This window comes from Salmo salar, chromosome ssa02 (genome assembly GCF_905237065.1).
Source record: "Salmo salar chromosome ssa02, Ssal_v3.1, whole genome shotgun sequence".
Classification (NCBI taxonomy): domain Eukaryota; kingdom Metazoa; phylum Chordata; class Actinopteri; order Salmoniformes; family Salmonidae; genus Salmo; species Salmo salar.
The window spans coordinates 83,416,436-83,423,646 of record NC_059443.1 but is presented as its reverse complement, the minus strand read 5'-3'; positions in this window follow the sequence as shown (position 1 = coordinate 83,423,646).

The following is a 7,211-nucleotide window of genomic DNA, read 5'->3' as shown; positions in this document are numbered from 1 at the left end:
ATCTAAACGAAGCATATCGCCATCTGCTGACTGGAGTGGGTAACGCAGTATAGAAAAATATTCACTATATTGTTTATTAAAGATGCACTTATGCTCTTCCATTAACTGGTTGCTAAAATTAAAATATGTTGCCTTATTTCAGTTTGTAACAAAACAAACAAGTACACTTGTAGATAATAATTGTACCATCTTAACCGCTGTGAAATATATTTTCCATAACCAAACATGTTGTATTTTCATGTTGTATTTTTCTCTTGAGGGAGCTGTGTGCCTCAATACAGGACGTCGCCACTAGAGGTATCAGTGAACGCTATTACCATCAAATAGGCTTGGGTTTTGCTAGGACATAATCTGAGAGCTCTGGCTCAGAGGGTCACATTTTCAATCCCAGTGGTAGGCACTTGTTTTTATTTTTTTGCAACTTCAAAATGTTACATTTCATCCCAAACGCATCAAAATGTGACATTTCGAGAAAAGTGGGAAAAGGTCTAATTCTGCAGTGAGACTGAGAGCTTGTTGCAGACAGAGCTCCAGATGCCTAATCTAACCCATCCCCGTGTTATTTCTGATAAAGGTGTTGTAATTACAACCAACAGCTGTGGTTTCTATGGTTTCTGACACATCCAGGTCTATGTCCAAATCCCAAATGGAACCCCATTTCCTGTCTGAACTGAAATCTTTACAACTAGAGAAACAGTTTTACAAAGGGTGTTTCAGAGCAAAATGGATTGAAGAAATTGGGGGAAAAGAAACCCTTTGAAAAGAGAAACTACAAAAAGAAAATCTATAAACGGCACTCAAAATGAACGATGTATTATGCAAAGATCCCATAGAAATATCAACGTTTGTCAACTCCTTTTATGGAAAACGTTTAAAACTCACAATTTTAGGAAGACGGTTGCAAAAAAGCTACATTTGCCACATTCAGAACTACAGAACTACATTCAGAACTACAGTCCCTGTGATTGAGGGTGAATTCCACTCCGTTTTCTACAGTATGTGATTGAGGGTGAATTCCACTCCGTTTTCTACAGTATGTCCCTGTAATTGAGAGTGAATTCTACTCCGTTTTCTACAGTATGTCCCTGTGATTGAGGGTGAATTCTACTCCGTTTTCTACAGTATGTCCCTGTGATTGAGGGTGAATTCCACTCCGTTTTCTACAGTATGTCCCTCTGATTGAGGGTGAATTCCACTCCATTTTCTACAGTATGTCACTGTGTTTGAGGGTGAATTATACTCCATTTTCTACAGCATGTCCCTGTGATTGAGGGTGAATTCCACTCCGTTTTGTAAATCACTGAAGAGGTTCTCGCATTAGACTTAGATCTGCCAGGATGTGTTCGGAATTTGACGTAGTCTGGACGCAATCAGGCCACCGAAAATGCATAAGCAATGTAAAGAGACAGGGTGAATGAGTGGGGAAAGTACATTCTACACTGAAGAAAAATGTAAACGTAACATGTAAGGTGCTGGTCCCATATTTCATGAGCTGAAATAAAAGATACCAGAAATGTTCCATATGCACAAAAACCTTATTTTTCTCACATTTTGTGCACAAATTTGTTTACATCCGTTATTATCTGACCCTGCTGGTCATCTATGAACATCTTGGCCATGTTCTGTTATAATCTCCACCCGGCACAGCCAGAAGAGAACTGGCCACCCCTCATAGCCTGGTTCCTCTCTAGGTTTCTTCTTAGGTTACGGCCTTTCTAGAGAGTTTTTCCTAGCCACCGTGCTTCTACACCTGCACTGCTTACTGTTTCGCGTTTTAGGCTGAGTTTCTGTACAGCACTTTGTGACATCAGCTGATGTAAGAAGGGCTTTATAAATAAATTATATTGAAATTTGAATTCCACTCAGTTTTGTAAATCACTAAAGAGGCTTTGAATTCAATGAAACAAAGGAAATCCCCTGGCCCTGACGGCCTGTAAGTTGAATTTTATAGGCAGTTTTGGGAGTGACTAGAAGAGCCTATTTGTTTCCGTCTAATCACGGACTAATTCAGACCTGGGACACCAGGTGAGTGCAATTGACTACCAGGTAGAAACACAAAACCAGGATGTGTTTAAGCCCTCCAAGGACTAATATTGGGCATCCCTGGTCTACCATTAATCTTGTCCGTGTGTGGTTTAATTATTTAAAAAATAAATAAAAACATTTTCAGAAACATATTTTAGGAGGAGGGAGGGATGTAAACAAAAGACAGAAATATTATAATTGCTGCCAGCTCCTGGAAGAATCCTAGATGTTCTGTGATTTACGACGCATTACATTATGATGTCATTTATGACCATCAGCTCCTGGAATCTATATAATCCAATCATACTAGCACTGGTTATAGGGGGAAGAGAGATTGAATATATCCCTATGTTATTGCTTAACACAATATACATTTGGTTTTTATTACCAGTGTGTTATCCAATTACCACAAGTGTAATAATAATCAATACAGATATTTAATCAAAATGATATATTAGCTATTGCTTCCTTAATATTATTGCCTGTAGGTAGTGGTTAACCTCCGTGAGCTGTAATGTTCAGCTCTAACACGCAGGACAAGACTGACCACAGCTCTCTTTGCTGTAACATTACATAACCTGCAAAATCGGCAGTGTTTCCTACTTACAAAGCATGTAGAGGTCTGTAATTTTTATTATAGGTACACTTCAACTGTGAGAGACGGAATCTAAAACAAAAATCCAGAAAATCACATTGTATGATTTTTAAGTAATTAATTCGCATTTTATTGCATGACATAAGTATTTGATACATCAGAAAAGCAGAACTTAATATTTGGTACAGAAACCTTTGTTTGCAATTACAGAGATCATACGTTTCCTGTAGTTCTTGACCAGGTTTGCACACACTGCAGCAGGGATTTTGGCCCACTCCTCCATACAGACCTTCTCCAGATCCTTCAGGTTTCGGGGCTGTCGCTGGGCAATATTGACTTTCAGCTCCCTCCAAAGATTTTCTATTGGGTTCAGGTCTGGAGACTGGCTAGGCCACTCCAGGACCTTGAGATGCTTCTTACGGAGCCACTCCTTAGTTGCCCTGGCTGTGTGTTTCGGGTCGTTGTCATGCTGGAAGACTCAGCCACGACCCATCTTCAATGCGCTTACTGAGGGAAGGAGGTTGTTGGCCAAGATCTCGCGATACATGGCCCCATCCATCCTCCCCTCAATACGGAGCAGTCGTCCTGTCCCCTTTGCAGAAAAGCATCCCCAAAGAATGATGTTTCCACCTCCATGCTTCACGGTTGGGATGGTGTTCTTGGGGTTGTACTCATCCTTCTTCTTCCTCCAAACACGGTGAGTGGAGTTTAGACCAAAAAGCTCTATTTTTGTCTCATCAGACCACATGACCTTCTCCCATTCCTCCTCTGGATCATCCAGATGGTCATTGGCAAACTTCAGACGGGCCTGGACATGCGCTGGCTTGCGCAGGGGGACCTTGCGTGCGCTGTAGGATTTTAATCCATGACGGCATAGTGTGTTACTAATGGTTTTCTTTGAGACTGTGCTCCCAGCTCTCTTCAGATCATTGACCAGGTCCTGCCGTGTAGTTCTGGGCTGATCCCTCACATTCCTCATGATCATTGATGCCCCACGAGGTGAGATCTTGCATGGAGCCCCAGACCGAGGGTGATTGACCGTCATCTTGAAATTCTTCCATTTTCTAATAATTGCGCCAACAGTTGTTGCCTTCTCACCAAGCTGCTTGCCTATTGTCCTGTATCCCATCCCAGCCCTGTGCAGGTCTAAAATTGTATCCCTGATGTCCTTACACAGCTCTCTGGTCTTGGCCATTGTGGAGAGGTTGGAGTCTGTTTGATTGAGTGTGTGGACAGGTGTCTTTTATACAGATAACGAGTTCAAACAGGTGCAGTTAATACAGGTAATGAGTGGAGAACAGGAGGGCTTTTTAAAGAAAAACTAACAGGTCTGTGAGAGCCGGAATTCTTACTGGTTGGTAGGTGATCAAATACTTATGTCATGCAATAAAATGCTAATTAATTACTTAAAAATCATACAATGTGATTTTCTGGATTTTTGTTTTAGATTCCGTCTCTCACAGTTGAAGTGTACCTATAATAAAAATTACAGACCTCTACATGCTTTGTAAGTAGGAAAACCTGCAAAATCGGCAGTGTAGCAAATACTTGTTCTCCCCACTGTATATAATTTAAAGCATTCATTCACACAAAGTACCAGTCCAAAGTTTGGACACACCTACTCACTCGTTCACACCTACTCATTCAAGGGTTTACTTTATAAAAAAAAAAAAAAAATTCTACATTGTAGAATAATAGTGAAGACATCAAAACTATGGAATAACACATATGGAATCATGTAGTAACCAAAAAAAGTGTTAAACAAATCAAAATATATTTTATATTTGAGATTCTTCAAAGTAGCCACCCTTTGTCTTGATGACAACTTTGCACACTCTTGGCATTCTCTCAACCAGCTTCAGGAGGTAGTCACCTGGACTGCATTTCAATTAACAGGTGTGCCTTGATAAAAGTTAATTTGTTGAATAGCTTTCCTTCTTAAATCAAATCAAATTGTATTGGTCACATACACATGGTTAGCAGATGTTAATGCGAGTGTAGCGAAATTATTGTAAATGCATAAAAAAACAAAATACTGCATAGTTTCCTAAGGACTCGAAGCGAGGCGACCATCCCTGTCAGCGCCAGTAAGTGGTTTCCAATCAGTTGTGTTGCGACAAGGTAGTACACAAGGGGTGGTATACAGAAGATAGCCCTATTTGGTAAAAGACCAAATCAAATCAAAGTTTATTTGTCACGTGCGCCGAATACAACAGGTGTAGACCTTACAGTGAAATGTTTACTTACAGGCTCTAACCAATATGTGAACAATACAGTGGGGGAAAAAGTATTTGACCCCCTGCTGATTTTGTACGTTTGCCCACTTACAAGGAAATGATCAGTCTATAATTTTAATAGCAGGTTTATTTGAACAGTGGGAGACAGAACAACAACAAATAAATCCAGAAAAACGCATGTAAAAAATGTTATAAAATTATTTGCATTTTAATGAGGGAAATAAGTATTTGATCCCTCTGCAAAACTTGACTTAGTACTTGGTGGCAAAACCCTTGTTGGCAATCACAGAGGTCAGACGTTTCTTGTAGTTGGCCACCAGGTTTGCACACATCTCAAGAGGGATTTTATCCCACTCCTCTTTGCAGATCTTCTCCAAGTCATTAAGGTTTCGAGGCTGACTTTTGGCAACTCGAACCTTCAGCTCCCTCCACAGATTTTCTATGGGATTAAGGTCTGGAGACTGGCAAGGCCACTCCAGGACCTTAATGTGCTTCTTCTTGAGCCACTCCTTTGTTGCCTCGGCCATGTGTTTTGGGTCATTGTCATGCTGGAATACCCATCCACGACCCATTTTCAATGCCCTGGCTGAGGGAAGGAGGTTCTCACCCAAGATTTGACGGTACATGGCCCCGTCCATCGTCCCTTTGATGCGGTGAAGTTGTCCTGTCCCCTTAGCAGAAAAACACCCCCAAGCATAATGTTTCCACCTCCATGTTTGACGGTGGAGATGGTGTTCTTGGGGTCATAGGCAGCATTCCTCCTCTTCCAAACACGGCGAGTTGAGTTGATGTCAAAGAGCTCCATTTTGGTCTCATCTGACCACAACACTTTCACCAGTTGTCCTCTGAGTCATTCAGATGTTCATTGGCAAACTTCAGACGGGCATGTATATGTATTCTTGAGCAGGGGGACCTTGCGGGCTCTGCAGGATTTCAGTCCTTCACGGCGAAGTGTGTTACAAATTGTTTTCTTGGTGACTATGGTCCCAGCTGCCTTGAGATCATTGACAAGATCCTCCCGTGTAGTTCTGGGCTGATTCCTCACCGTTCTCATGATCATTGCGACTCCACGAGGTGAGATCTTGCATGGAGCCCCCGGCCGAGGGATATTGACAGTTATTTTGTGTTTCTTCCATTTGCGAATAATCGCACCAAATGTTGTCACCTTCTCACCAAGCTGCTTGGCGATGGTCTTGTAGCCCATTCCAGCCTTGTGTAGGTCTACAAACTTGTCCCTGACATCCTTGGAGAGCTCTTTGGTCTTGGCCATGGTGGAGAGTTTGGAATCTGATTGATTGATTGCTTCTGTGGACAGGTGTCGTTTTTACAGGTAACAAGCTGCGGTTAGGAGCACTCCCTTTAAGAGTGTGCTCCTAATCTCAGCTCGTTACCTGTATAAAAGACACCTGGGAGCCAGAAATCTTTCTGATTGAGAGGGGGTCAAATACTTATTTCCCTCATTAAAATGCAAATCAATTTATAACATTTCTGACATGCGTTTTTCTGGAAATTTCTGTTGTTATTCTGTCTCTCACTGTTCAAATAAACTTACCATTAAAATGATAGACTGATCCTTTCTTTGTCAGTGGGCAAATGTACAAAATCAGCAGGGGATCAAATACTTTTTTTCCCCCACTGTAGGTAAGTAAAGAAATAAAACAACAGTAAAAAGACAGTGAAAAATAACTGTAGCGAGGCTATATACAGTAGTGAGGCTATAAAAGTAGCGAGGCTACATACAGACTTAGTCAGGCTGATTGAGGTAGTATGTACATGTAGATATGGTTAAAGTGACTATGCATATATGATGAACAGAGTAGCAGTAGCGTAAAGGAGGGGTTGGCGGGTGGTGGGACACAATGCAGATAGCCCGGTGGACCATAATAATCTCTTTGCTTATTTGAGCTGTTCTTGCTATAATATGGACCATAATAATTGGCCCGACCAACCAGTGCAGAAGCACTGGTTGGTCGGGCCAATTATTATGGTCCATATTATAGCAAGAACAGCTCAAATAAGCAAAGAGAAATGACAGTCCATCATTACTTTAAAACACGAAGGTCAGTCAATACGGAAACTTTCAAGAACTTCTAAAGTTTCTTCATGTGCAGTCACAAAAAAAACTGGCTCTCATGAGAACCACCACAGGAAAGGAAGACCCAGAGTTACCTCTGCTGCAGAGGATAAGTTGATTAGAGTTAACTGCACCTCAGATTGCAGCCCAAATAAATGCTTCACAGAGTTCAAGTAACAGACATCTCAAAATCAACTGTTCATAGGAGACTGTGTGAATCAGGCCTTCATGGTCAAATTGCTGCAAAGAAGCCACTACTAAAGGACACCAATAAGAATAA